Raw genomic sequence first — 14,478 nt, 5'->3', positions numbered from 1 at the left:
GAATAAGAAAGAGTATGGAAAAAAAAAATTAAAAAAAAAAAAAACAAAAAAAAAAAAAAAAACAAAAAAAACCCACAAAAAAACCCACCAAAAAAACAAAACAAAACAAAACAAAAACACTAAAAAAAATCAAACAAAAAAACCCCACATTAAAATACATAGAGGGAGAAATACAATACACAAGTTAATGGTTTCTGTGTAGAAATCCACCAGAAGGGTGGTCACTGTTCAGAGAATGGGAGTCTCCTGGAAAACAGAGAATGCTTGGTCTTTATTCATGCTATCCTGTATCCTATTTCTATTAAAGCGTGGCACAAATGAATTTAGTGTTCTTTGATGTCAGTCTTTTCCTGGTTTTTCTCTCCTTTAGGGTCCAACTTCCACGTACTCTGGGTAAGAAATAGTATTTAAAAAAGGAACAAAGAAAACATGAAAAAAAAAAAAAAAAATTGAATAAAAATTAATAAAAAGTTCTTAAAAATTAAAAATACGATAAAAACATGGAAATAAAATAAAAATCTAAAAAAAATCTAAAAGTAATATTAAAAAAAAGTTAAAAATAAAAAATAAATATAAAATCTTTTCAAGAACACAAAACAACAGCTGGACTGGGATGAGGCCTTCCAGGGGCTTTGCTTCCTACTGGCTCCATCCTTTTTTGCCAACTACCTGCAAGAGGAAAAGCAACAGGGATAAAGTTTCAAACAGGATCTCCTTGGTTGAGGCACTTCAAAATAAGATTTTTTAACAAAAAAGTTGGACAAAAAAGAGAGTCTCAAAATCAAGATGTAAGTCTCACAGCTATTAAAAAAAAAAAAAAAAAAAAGAAAAAGAAAAAGAAAAACATGTCTCTGGTATGTATAACTTGCCAGTCTCTCATGTTTTCAGTCCTTACCATTGATTTTTACCAAGGAGAACTTGACAATTCCAGACACTTTGTGTCAATCTAGGAATACCCTCTACAGCCCAACTACACCCTACATGACAAATTTCAAGTCCCCAGGACTTGTCCCATTCCCCCTACACCCAGACTGAGCAACAAGGCAGAGCAGCTCCAGGCCAAACACACCAACACCCGTGACACAGGACAGGACAAAAGGGGGAACACAACAGGGACAGAAATATCTGGGCAAGAAAAATGACCCTGAAGACCGAGAGAACTCGCAATGAGATGACCGAGTAAGACCCATGGGGAGCTGACCAGGCTCAGAGAACCCTGCAGGAAGAAGATGCCAACGGGATCACTGATCCCAAGAAATGCAGAGACGGATGCCTGAGAATCCTACGGTCAGAATCCTCCACTCAACTGTGCACTTTTAGAAGACCTAATCTGCCTGAATGGATGGTGGCAATGCACAGCTGTTGATACAGCTCAGAACAAGACCTGGAAAGGAACCAGTCTGGAAGGTTGTGAAGAGAAATGGATTCTGATGTGTGTCTGAGCACCTGATTCAAATTTCAATGATATCAGTGCCTGTCCAAGGAACAGGGAGATATTAAGAACGATGCCTGGGGTCTCCAAAAGACCCCTTGAAGGGTTAAGGCAAAAGACACACAAAACAAAACACACAACAGACACAGAGTGCACAACAGACAAGTGACACAACGTGCCCTGGGACTGCTCTGCCCTGCACACCTCAGCACTGTGAGACCTTCCCTTCACGTGCCCTAAAGGGGTCACAGCTTGGACATCCCCATCTCCAAACCTGACCCAAAAATCCCTCCCAGTGACTCCCAACCCACATCCCACTTTCACCCCCTCTGTGGCTTTTAGCCCTTCACTTATCTCTGGGATGTTCAGGGATGAGAATCCACATCAGGGGCCAAGGAAGGCTGTCTCTGCCTCTGGGAAATTCCTGCTGTCTCAGTCAGGTGCCATAAAGAAAACCAAACATCCACGGATGATCTCAGCAGGGCTGTTGGGTGAGAGGATCTCAGTGTGCGACAAGTGACCACCTGAAACACACAAACAATAAGGGATGCTCAGAGTTGCACCAGAAACACCACTGCCCTGACCACACAAATATATCCATTTTAGAAAACAAAACACAAACAAAAGTCCATTAAAAAAAAGCCAACTCTTATTATTCCTAGTCCATTTTCCAAATATAATAAAAATAACCCCATCTCCATTCTCCTCAAAAAACCTCTGAAATATACACCCAGAACACCCCCAACTGAAATACCTGCCTCTAACCACATAAAAACTAGAAAACCTATATTCCTTGACCTATAGAAATTTATTAACCTAGTACGTCAAAACCACAGACTTTTAAATCCTTAGTCCACACATGTAGACCATATACACCAATCCCATCACTACATACCAAATCAAAGCCTATTTTCTATTACTAACAGAACAAAAAAAGCCTCTACCTTTAACTGCAATAAAACTTCTAATTAAAAATAAAATAATTTCATTATAACTAAGCAAAAACTTCAAACAAACTTCCTCCAAAATAAATAATTTAAACACCAAAACCCCTCAAAAATTCAAAATAACTACTTCAGAAACGCCTTCAGTACCTTTCAGACTGATTTTGAGAGCAAAGCAAGGAAATAAAAAGCACGCAGCCTGTTTTAAGAAAACAGTGGTCACTCCTGTGCATTCCCTGTCCAGTGTATTCAGCCCAAGCACTGACAGACTGCAGCACACAGATCTCCTTCGCTCTTAGTTAGTTTTAGGGCAGAGAAGTTCCCTGCACTGATTATTTCCCCTTTTTTTGGTTCATTAAACCTCCTGCAGACTGAAAAACCCAGAGAAGCACCGAGAGCTGCACCTGCAGCCACGGGGCCTGGACCTCAGCATTTTATCAACACCAGAACAGCTGATAAGAGACCAAAGGAGATGAGCTACAGCCACAGCAAGGGCTTTCTGAATTTACCATCTCCCTTCAGAAAAACAAAGTGTTTTATTATTTTATGTTATTTATTCTTTATGCTTGTGACCACTTCGTTTGTTAAATAAATAGTTTTGTCCAGTTCTTCCTAAAGAAATTCTTTCACAAACCAATTTAAAAGAGAGACCATTTTGGTTTACTCTCTAAAAAAAACCCTATTCAAAAGTTTCCTCTCAGGTTTACCCTAAACCACAACAACAAACAAATCAATCCACAAGAATAAAAACAGCACAAATATACTTCAATTAACAGCACCAAAACCAATTACTCCTAACTCAATGAACCCATAATACCTCAGAACCACCAAAACAAACAGATCACCTATAAATACACACAAAACCAAAAGATCCATTTGGCTACAAACAATATCCCCTAAATTATCCAAAATTATAAAACATACACTGTAGTCAAGCATGCTAAATAAACAAATCCCATAAAACAATAATCTAATTATAAATATTAAGAAACCCTAAAAAATGAACTACATCACACTGACTCAAACCCACTAAAACAAACACAACACCATTGCCATGATTAAAGCCACCGCTAAATAAATAAAAACCTCCCCTATACCTCACACCACAGCCAATTACACCACTGTAAACCTTAGAAAACAAACTCTTGAAAAACACAATATCCCCCAAAAACAACTCAGTAACAAAACTCAGTTCAAAAATACTCTGATCATGTGAGCTATGAAACCGAACATGAAATAAATACACCACATATCCGTCATCACACCACCTACAAAGAGAATAAAGCTACACAATAAATCATTAAAAACCACCAAACAGAAAAAAAACCAGCCCTACCCAACCTGAATCCCTCCATACAACACACAAAACCCCAATAACACATTTCAGAAGTCTCTTTAAAAAAGCTACTTAAATTAGTTCTACCTCAAATACAAACAAACTCACACATGAGGTTACCTTCACTCAAAACCCAAATTACTCACAATAAATAATACCAAAAAAGACAGACAAAACACGACACACCACCTAAGAACCTCATATTGAAAAGAAGCCACATAGAAGGGCCACTATTAATTAAAATTTCAGCTGAAAATAAAATCTCGCCACTTTAAACACGGATAACAACAGAAAAAAAGGAGTTTCTTCCATCAATTTGAACTCCTTTTGTCTCCATAACTCCTTTTTCTTCTGGGAGCACCGGGGAGGGATTGGTGAGACGAAGCTGAAAAGGAAAAAAGTCCCCCCAATAAACCCGCACTGGGTTATTTACCTGTTTGGCACAAAGGTTTGTCCCTCGGCGCTTCCCGAGGAAATGCTCCAAATCCAAATGCTCTTGTAGTCTCTCCATGAATCACACCCAGAACCTCAGGATAAAGTCCTCACTCCCCACAGCTCGATACTCAGCTGAGCTGAGGCTCCCCTTTTAAACAGCCCCCGGCTGGAACCGCCCCCTCGTTATCCATCACAGCTGCACCTGTGCCTGCTCTGTCCCCCCTCACTGTTCCCAGCTCACACCCGGGGCTGCTCTGTCCCCTCCCCATCCTGTGGCATCTCTCACCTGCAGCTGCTGCCACTCCGAGGCTGAGGGCAGAGGGGACTTGCTGTTCATTCCCGGGACGGTTCATTGTCTGCACCTGACACGATGGGGCACCGGGCTTCCCTTGCTGTGGATAAGGACCCCTCTTCTCCTGCAGGTGCCCGAGGCTGGAACGGGGATTCCACCCCCGAAAGTCCGTATGCCTGAGGTTCATAATTCCCAAGGAAATTCCCCAGAAATCGTTACCCTTCATTTACAAACATTCCTTTGGAATCACTCTTAACTTGTCCTTCTGTGGAAGCATTTTAAACATTCATTGGAGAGTTCAGGAGCCGAGTTGGCTTGTTTATGACTTGGCTGACAAGCCCAGACAAAACCCAAACACCGAGAACGCCGGCCCTGCCCGGCCCCGCCCCCGCCCCGAGCCCGCCCAGCGCCCGCCCTGCCCGAGATGGGGGCGGGACCATCGCCCGCGGCCCCGCCCTTCTCCCTGGGCCGGCCCCGCCCCTCACAGCTCAGCCGAGCCGGTCCGAGGGGAGAGGAGAGATCCTGGTATCATTTCAAAACGCATTGGGAAAAATAAAGATACCGATTACATGAAGCAGTCCAGTATGTGTTACAATGCTCTGCAATGCTCTGGGTGAAATCATCTGTTCCGCAGAAACTGTTTAAGCATATTAAGGTTTCACAGAGATGATTACAAAAAAAAGATATCTCACCCTTTGCAGCACCTCTTGCAAGACAGCTCGACTGTCAAGAGTTAATGGGTCCTCACGAATAAGAACTTGCTTTTCCAGGGTTCCTGGAATACAGCCCAGATGCCACAGTTTAGATCCTGAAGCGAAAAATCCAAATACAGCACTCCTTCAGAACCCTGAGGGACAGCCACGGATTCTGGGGCTACAGGAAACAGTGAAAAATTGCACCAAGAACAGTGCAGTGCTGGCTGGGAGAAGCAGCATTACTTTGTCCGATAAAATGCCATTATGCAGCCAGTTTAGTGCTTTAGAGAATTTTACTGCCATGGGGAAAAAAACAGGGAAAAAAAAAATTGAACCAAAAATAGTGCATTGAAACAAGCAAAATAGTGAAAAGATGCAATAAATATGAAAAACATAGTTACTTCTAATAAAAGGAAAAAATAACAAAAAATGCAAAAAACGCGCATTATTTTTGATCCTTTAACGATCATTATTTCTGATCCTTTAAACACTGCTTTAAATCCAGAAACTACAGAAGCGCTTCTCGCCGGGCCCTGGTAGCCGCAGCCGGTCCTCCTGCGCCGCACCAGGCCCCGCACCAGGCCTCCGGCCGCCCTGGGTACGGCTGGCGCCACTGCCCCAGGACAGCGCCGGCCCCCAGACACTGGCGCAGGCGGACGCGGGAGTCGCGTCCGTGCTCACCCTCGCTCCCCGGGCCGGCAGCTGCGGGCATCCCGTCCCGGCGCAGCGGCGCTCCTCCCGACCGACCGACCGCGCAGCTCCAAACGCCGCTCCCCGTCCCCTCAGGGCGCTATTTATGCCCCAGGGCCGGCCAGCTCAGCCAATCACAAGCGGATGCAGCGCCGGCCCCGCCAATCCCTGTTGAGGAAGCGCCGGCCAGGTGAGCCCAACCAATCACAAGCGGAGGCAGCGCCGGCCCCGCCAATCCCAGCTCGGCTCCGCGAGCACCCCCCTGCTGTCCCCTCACGTCCCCGCTCCCGCCAGGGCCGGCGGATCGGGGCCGGGGGGTTCGGGGCCCGGGCTGAGGGCGCGGCGGCGTTGCGGTCGCGATCGGGACCGGGAGCGCTGCGGGCGGCAGGAGCCGCTCCTGCTCCGCCGGCAGCCGGCGCTGCGCCGGCGTCCTGCCGAGCCTCCGGGCACGAGAGGACGGCGACGGCGATTTCCTGGTGCCGGCAGGGCCGGGCCGGGCCGCGGGGAACCCCCGTGCCGGCCTCGGGACCCCCCAAATCCTGCCGCTCCCCGTGGTGCCGGGGAATCTGTTTCCAGCATAGGCAGAAAAATCTTTACGAGAAACCTCAAAACTCGGGGACACGGGGTCTGACGGGAGAGCGGAGATTCTGGTATAATTTCAAAACGCATTGCGAAAAATAAATCTATGGAACAGCTCATTTCCTCTCTATGGAAACCTCAGAAGTAAAAGCTGCTCGGCTAATTCCATAAAGCATTCCAAAATCAGGGTCCTGGGGAGCGACGTTCGGGGCAACTCGGCTGGCTTCGGCTCTTCGGGGAAACTCGGCGCTTTCCCTCAGCCGTCGGCTCTTCTCGGCTGTTCGGCAACACTCGGTCGTTCTCGTCACCCCCCCGGCTCTTTTCGGTTGCGAGAAGCATTACGTCACTTTCGCCCCTCCCTGCCGCCATCTTAGTTGTGGCTGAAGCCAATTCTGGTCGAGACGCCATCTTGGTTGTGGCACGCTTAAGGCCCCCGTCGGTGTTTAACATAGACGCCTGACTAAATCCACTAACCTTAACACGGCTGCTGCGCGGCTGAATCCACAGCCCGTGTCCCTACATCTGGAGAAAGCACAGAAAATTTCCCCCGGGCGGCGCCGTGGTCGGAGTTTTGTGCAGGCAGTCAACTAGACACACATAGGGTCCTCTCATTTTCCGCCCTTTTTGCCGCCATCTTTAGAAGGTCAAGCGCCCCGAGCCGCGCCGCCATCTTGGTTGTGGCACCCCCCCAAATGTCCCCCTCGGCTGCTCGCACAGGCCCCTGACCACATCGCCTGCCCGAACACTGCCGTGGCGCCGCTCAGCCCCCATCCCGTGTCCGCGCACCTGCGTACGCCGCGGAAAAATCGCTCCCGGGCGTCTCCGTGGTCCAGGTCGCGCGCAGGGAGCCGGCTGCCACGCGCCCGGGGTCCTCGCATTTTTTCCCACCTTTTTGGCCGTGAACGTTCGGCGCTCGGGCGGCAGCACTGCCCGTGAGCTCACAGCTCGGGGCTGCTGCGGGCCCGCGGGGACGGGCACGGCGGAGCGTTGCAGTATCGCTTTTTATCCACAGGATGGCAGCATTGCCTTACAGATCACAGCCCGGGGCTGCTACACGCCTCGGGTGGGGAGAGCTGCAGTACCGCTCTGTGTCCACACGGTGGCAGCGCCGCCGTAGGGAGCGGAGACAGAAAAGAACGTGGCCAAAATTCCCCTTCCAAACATCCCCGAAAATAAAGGCCCCAAAAGACCCCCAACCACAACAACTACGAGAACCCCGCCATCAACCAAGCCAAAACCAAAAAAGCCTTCATTTTAGGCTACACTTCAATATTTCTTCTATTTCTTATTTTGATATTTCTATTAATCATTACAATTTATCTATGATATGTACATTATAGTAGGTATATTTTACATATTATAATATAGGGAACATGTAAAAATATAGAGTGGATTTATTGATATTACTTTTCATATTTTATAGTTCTCCTTTTCTTGCTTATATATATATATATTTATTTTTTTGTGTGTGTTTTCTTCTTGATATTTTAAACATATGTATTCATTAACCTAACAGATCAGAACCACAGTTAATTAGAATTGAATGACCGTGGTTTTCTAAGGGGTAAATATTTAATCTTTATTAAAATATTATGGGCACATTTTCTCTTTCTGCGTGCTTTGGGGGAGGGGGGGGTTGTTTGTGGGGGGGTTTGTTTTTTTGTTTTTTGTTTTTTTTTTCTGAATTTTGGATTTCTTGGCTAATAAACAAGGGGGTTCGGAGAGTTACAAAATAAAATGTCCGCACAGTTTTATCGCTGCCTCTGAAATACACCTCGGCATTGACTCACTGCTGGCAATACTGTGCACGGGGAGAAGGAGACCTGTTTAGGGTTTGAAAGGAAAAGAAAGGCACCACGGTGTTCACAGCCTTCTCCGTTCAGGTTTTTTAATTCAGCAGAAAATACAGAGGAGTTTTGCTAACTGCGCTCTTGATTATATCCAGACGTCCAGTGGAGAGGGAGGTCATTTCTCAACTCCTTCCTTGCCCACAGCCAACTTTCCACGTGCTCAGGGGAAAAAAAGAGTAGGATAAAAAAAAACGGAATAAAGAAAACATGAAAAAAAAATTAATATAAAACAAATAAAATAAAAGTTGAAAAAAAAACCTCAAAAGAGTAAAAAAGAAATAAAATTTAAAATAAATTTAAAATATAATAAATTGTTTAAAATAAAAAATATCATGAAAGTAAAATCTAAAATATCCATAAATTGAAAAATGAAAAAATTGAGTAATTAGGATTTTAAATAGTAATAAAGAAAAATAAAAACTAAAAAGTAAATAACAGAACAAAAATATAAAAATAAAAGAAATAAACCCAAATCATTTTAAAAATACAAAACAAAAAAAAACCCCATGAAAACATTAACCACAATACAATATTTAACATAAAAAATACAAAAATCAAAAAGTAAAAAGGAAAATAATAATTAAAATAAAATATGAAACTAAATAAACACAGCTTTCCCCTTTATGCCACTGACTACCACAGCTCTGGGAGCATCCTGGATTATGCAGGGATAGGGAAAACAAACCCAGTGCCTCCCAGAAAATAAGGTTTTCTAGACAAATCCCAGTTTTGCTTGGAAACAAATTCTGTTTTATCGGGAAGTTCACTTTGGATGAACATCCACATGTGCCAAGGCAGGAAAGAACCACCCCCTTGTGTCCAAGGAACAGCAACTAGGCCAGGATTTAAGTTTTAATGGAACTTATATAATAAAAAACGCACCAAATTGAACTTCACAAAGAGACGAATCACGGCAATTAAACACTTAACGAGTTTTCCTGGGAATTCCCAGAATTCTGCGGATATGGTGCTGAACAATTCCGGATTTACCAACATTAATTGGGTAAATTTCCTTGGAAATGTCCCCTAAGAAGTAGCAAAATTCCAACTTGGATGGAAAATAGGAAAAAATAAATGCTGCCTTACTAAAATCAGAGAGAGGCTAAACATCAAATAAAAGGAAGGAATAATATCTAAGTCCCAGCTTGCCTGCAAAACAAGCCCGGAAATTTCTAACGCTGAAAACTTTTGGAACGGTCAGGAAGTCGGTGGAAGCCCATGGAATGAGGATTTCAAATCTGCTTCCTCTGCTCTGATTTTCAAGGGAAGAGGGAGTTAAACATGCCTGTTTACTCCTATTCGAAAAAGGATCTCTCATTTATGGGAGTAACAATCCAAAGGAACTCCAATTTTACTTGGATTTGACAGCTGAAACTCTCAGCAGAGTTGCGAAGTTTCAGCGGAACAAAAGAGCCACAATTTCTGGAAAAACAAAATGCAACTCAGCAAAAGACAGCAATTCCATTGACAAATGCATGGAGGAGGAGGAGGAGGAGGATGACACCAGGAACACAAACCAGCTGAAAGCAACGATTTATTGGAAAGGGCTGGAAATCAAATGGACAGTCTCTGGTCATGCTCAGGCATTTCTCCAGGAGTCAGAGAGAAAAGTGGGAACCCTGCACTGGGATAAGGCCTTCCTGTGGCTTCACTTCCTACTGGCTCTCTCCTTTTTCGCCAACTACCTGCAAGAGGAAAAACAGCAGGAATAAAGTTTCAAACAGGAGGTCCTTGGTTCAGGCAGACTGAAGTGCAGCTCCCAGGGAGCGAGTCCAGGCTGGGCCCAGGGGAGCTCCGGGAATCTGGGACTGCCCGTGGGATTAAAGGGCTGGAAAAGCAGGACCCACCTGCTGGGTTTAGTGCTGGGACACAGCAGGGCCTCGGCTCAGGGGCAGCAGTTAGAGCCGGGACCGCAGGAGAACGCCCCAAAGCCGGGTTAAACATCCTGCGTGACATGCAGCACGCTCCAGGAGAAACTCGGGTGGGAGAAGCCCCCGGATGCTCCACGTTCCTTGCCTTTAGCTGCTTTGCCTCCCTCAGAATGCTGACCTCGCCGTGCAGCTCCTACAAAATAGGAGAACCTATGGGAATCATTCACTGGTGGATCTCTAGTTATTAAGAAACAAAATGTGTCCAAGCTCTACTGCAAAGCAGCAGCTCCGAGGAGACACAGGGATTTATTCCAGAGGGGACACAAGTACTTCACAGCTTTTAATACATAAATGAATAGGAGCAGAAATTTTGCGTTTATTTTAGGTCTGATGATGTCCACAGTTGCACAAGCATGGAGGGGCCGTAATCACATTCCTATGTTATTTAGGATATTTTGAATGGCAATATATAACAAACCAATATGTCTCATAATCTGCTATTCAAAGGAAACTAATCATAAGCCGATAACGTGCAGTTTGGGGTCTATCTGTAATTTACCACACTTTTGGTTAAATTACAGCTCCTGACTGTAAAACCCCTGAGAAATCACAATTTTAATCAATTACACCTCAAAATAAAAGAATTGTGATACATAATGGCATTAAAAATTATATTCTTGCATATATAACGCAGACCTTTATCAAATACCAAAAGGTATAGAAAATCTATTTGGTAATTGCTTTGATGTCTCCTGTGAATACAGCAAATTACAAGACCCTCCTGTCGCTAAAATAAGATTTGAATGTATCCACTTTCTGGAGTGTATATTGGACAAGAACAAATATTTGCAAAGGTCCGGTTTCACTTCGAACTTCTTCCAAGCAGTTGTCTCCTGTCTGATGCAGATATTTTAGTATTTTGTTGATGGATTATGATATGGATTAAGACAACAGCACACTTCTTGGTCTTTTCAGCTACGTACTGAAAAATTACCTACACAAGAAATGAAAAGCCTTACCCGAATGAATTTACCTCTCGGACAGAAGTTACAGCAATCATCTGCCTGCCTTTGACGACAGTAGCTTCTCTCTGAGAACTTCTGCCCAGTGTTGAAATGTTTCTGGTAGATCTTCAAGCATTCCCCATCTGAGGCTTTTCTCCTCCACAGAAATCCTGCAGAAAGGAAAGCTAAACCAGAAAAGTTGTTTGTAAGAGATTCAAACAAGTCACACCTAGATATATAACAGCAGGAGAAGGAAGCAAAAGTTTTGGGTGGGTGGTCTGACAAATATTGAAAAGAAACAAATTGTTTTTCTAACACAGTAGGCCCATGAAAGCAGAACTGGCTGAAGGACCCAGGGGTTTCTTACCAAGGCACAGCAAGGTGGTACTACCTGCCTAGAGAAAATTCATAATAATCCCCTAAAAATTACAGAAAAACAACATTTTCTTTAAAATAAAAATACAACCACACCATTAAATTATCACATTGGCAATATTCACAGGTTTTCAAGTATTACACTCGAGTTGACTTAATACATTTTTCGGAGCATGCACAAATAAATATTCAGAATTCCCAAGTACCTTTCCCTGCCTTGGCAGATTCTCCTCAGAAGCAGCCAGGACTTGGAGATACTGTAATTGCTAAGACACTTAAAAAAAAAAAAATTTGAATTCCAGCCTTTGAGATCACTTTATCTGGCAGGAGGGCAGTAGGATTCCTATTTGCTCAAACAGGATTCAGCCCTTCCTGCTGAGATGCCCCCAGAAAGCTGGCTCAGAATCACCAGTGAAGGTCAGAGCTGTTGGTGAAGCTGTTTTCCACTGTGTTATCTGATTGCTTCAACATCATTTCCCCGTATTCACCAATTTCCCTCTTGTGCATGAAATCAATGCATCAATTTACTTCCTGACTCCCAAAGCTCATTCTGCTTTTCATTTAAAGAAAAAGAGAGTGAAAATCAATCCAAAATGGTTCCGCAGCTGCTGAATTATTCTCTGCCTCGTGTCTTTACCGATGCTGAGGGGCACCATCATGCAGCTGCTTCTAGGAACTGGACTTCACCTCACCGAGTGGGTGGCGAGGGAGGCTCCGTCCGTCCCTGGATACGAACGCTGCGGGAAAAGGAAAGACCTCAGCGGCCCGGCCCCGGCCGAGCCCGGCAGCCCCCCCGGCCCTTCCTGCCCCGCTCCCCCTCAGAGGAGAGGGGCTGCGCGCCCCGGCCCACGGTCCCCTCCCTACCTGCAGCCGGGCTCGGCGGGCTCGGGCCGGGCTCGCCTCGGTTCGGCTCCACCCGGCGCGGTTCGGCCGCGCTCGGCCAAGCGGCACTCGGCTCCGCTCGCTCCGCAGCCCCGGCCGCAGGCGAGGGCTCGGTGTGTGCGGCGGGAGCGGCGGGCGCGGAGCGGAGCGGGGCCGGCGGGCGCCGGAGCCGTCCGGAGGCCTCTCGGGCGGGCGCGACCCCGGGAGGGCGGCGGCATCTCGCCTCCGGCGGGCCGCACGACGGGCCGGTGTCCGCGGCGCCGCCCGGCCGGGCTCCAGCGGGCCCGGGCTCTCCGCCTCAGCCGGGGGCACCGGGGACGGGCGGCGGCCGGCCGTGAGGAGCGAGGCGCTTTTGTCCCTCCCACACATCTCCAGCCTTCAGCTTGGGAGCTCTGGGCCCCTCCCTCATACACCGATTCTCCAATTGGTGGAGAGCCGCCGCAGTGACTGCTGCGCTGGCCTGAAGCTTGAGATCCCGCAGCCGCTGCTGCTGCTGCTGCTGCTTCAGCCTTGCCGCGTGCACCGTGCAGCCCCATCTCCTCCTCCTCCTCCTCTTTCTCCCGATCCTCCTCCCTGGGATGTGGGCAGACCCAGAGGGTAAGTGGGAGCCCTGGCTCACCTCAACCGTTCTCATCCCCCGCCCTGTCACAGGACCCCACAAGTTCACTCAGGGGAGGCACGGCCAGGCCACTGGGCCGTATGGGGGAGCAGATAATTCCCAGCATCAGAGGGTGACCTCCCACCATGCACCAGCCAAGCATGCTTTGTCCCTGCCCACCCTCTCTCTTCCTGCCTCCAGCTCAGGACTTCTGTCCCACCAGCTCCAACACAGAGCCTTGGGCACACGGGTAGAAGAAACAAGAGTGGTGCCAAAAGAGGCCTTGAGGCTTGAGTTTGCCTGCAAGATGTCCTCCCCCTGCAGGGAGCCCATGGGTGCCAGGCAAATCTGAGATCCACAGGGTGCTGAGGGCCCCTTAGAGCAGCCCCTAATTTATTAGGGAGCTGCATCTGCTAAACGGTGTTTCAGGCACTGCTGTCACACAGAGATTTTTACCACAAGCCCGTGAGACTTTATGCTTCCAGGGCAGGCAGCATCAGCCACAGAAAGGCAGGATTGATCTCTGGGCTGGGCTGGTGTTCTGGCCCTATCAGGGAGCCCCAAGCCTGGACAAAAATGCTCTTTCCTATCAAGCATCCTCTATCCTGCGTACCATGTCCAGGTCTTTGGCAGACACAGGTCCTGGCACAGGTGCTTCTCCTGGGGGGAACCATCACCCCAAATAAGCAGCAAGGGTGCTGTTCTCGCAGTCAGACAGCAGCTCTAGCTGGGAGGGAGGGGATAAAATGGCTAAAATCTGCAGCAGACAACCATTGTTGAAAGTAAAACAGAGAATCAAAAAGAGCGTGAAGTCAAACAAGAAAGCAACTCGGAGGAGGGTGAAGAGCATAGAATCATAGAAGCACAGAATGATTTTGGAGTGAAAAGGACCTTTAAAGGTCATTCAGTCCAAGCCCTCTGCCATGGGCAGGGACACCTTCCCTGCTGAGAGCTCCAAAAAACCTGGCCTTGAACGTTTCCAGGGATGGGGCTCCACCATACGTTTGGGTAACATATGGCAGTGTTTATCTATCCCTCACACAGAAAATTAATTTCTTACTATCTGATCTGAATCCCATGTTCCCCTGCCAGCACCTCCATTTGCCATTTCCCCTTTAGCACCTCCAGTCATCTCCTTCCTGCACCCTTTCCTGTCTCCATCCTCCCTCCTAGCAGAGTTGCAGGTTATCCAGTAGCTCCTGAGTGGCCTCTTTGCCAACATCGGGTCTGCTGAGGTGTCATGCGTGGCACTCGTAGGGGACATATGCATCTTACCAGTGCATCCTGCCCACTGGAGCATCTGCTTCCACTGGCCCCGGGCCAGCCAGGCTGCAGCTGAAGGTGATGGGGAAAAGATCACGTCCCAGTACAAAATCGGTTTGTGCAATATCATCCAATTTGTGCACGCCACAGTTCAGCAGACAGAAGAGCAGTGTGAGTAGAGGAAGGAGCCCTGCCAGAGCCCTCCTCCTCAGCAGGATGGCATCTGATATCT

At 47.0% G+C, this 14,478-nt stretch overlaps 1 long non-coding RNA gene across 1 annotated transcript in view; it reads right to left on the bottom strand.

Moving 5' to 3' along the window:
- Positions 1–295: 295 nt before the first annotated feature.
- Positions 296–14,478, bottom strand: part of LOC310909687 — a 34,540-nt gene continuing 20,357 nt past the window's right edge. Inside the window, exon 2 of the long non-coding RNA XR_014590144.1 lies at positions 296–665. This is a non-coding gene — a long non-coding RNA (uncharacterized lncRNA). The remainder of the gene's footprint in view (positions 666–14,478) is intronic.

The sequence above is a fragment of the Zosterops lateralis genome (genome assembly GCF_965231275.1).
Source record: "Zosterops lateralis genome assembly, chromosome: 1".
Classification (NCBI taxonomy): Eukaryota; Metazoa; Chordata; class Aves; order Passeriformes; family Zosteropidae; genus Zosterops; species Zosterops lateralis.
The sequence above is the reverse complement of the archived record's forward strand: the minus strand, read 5'-3'. Positions and strand labels throughout refer to the sequence as shown.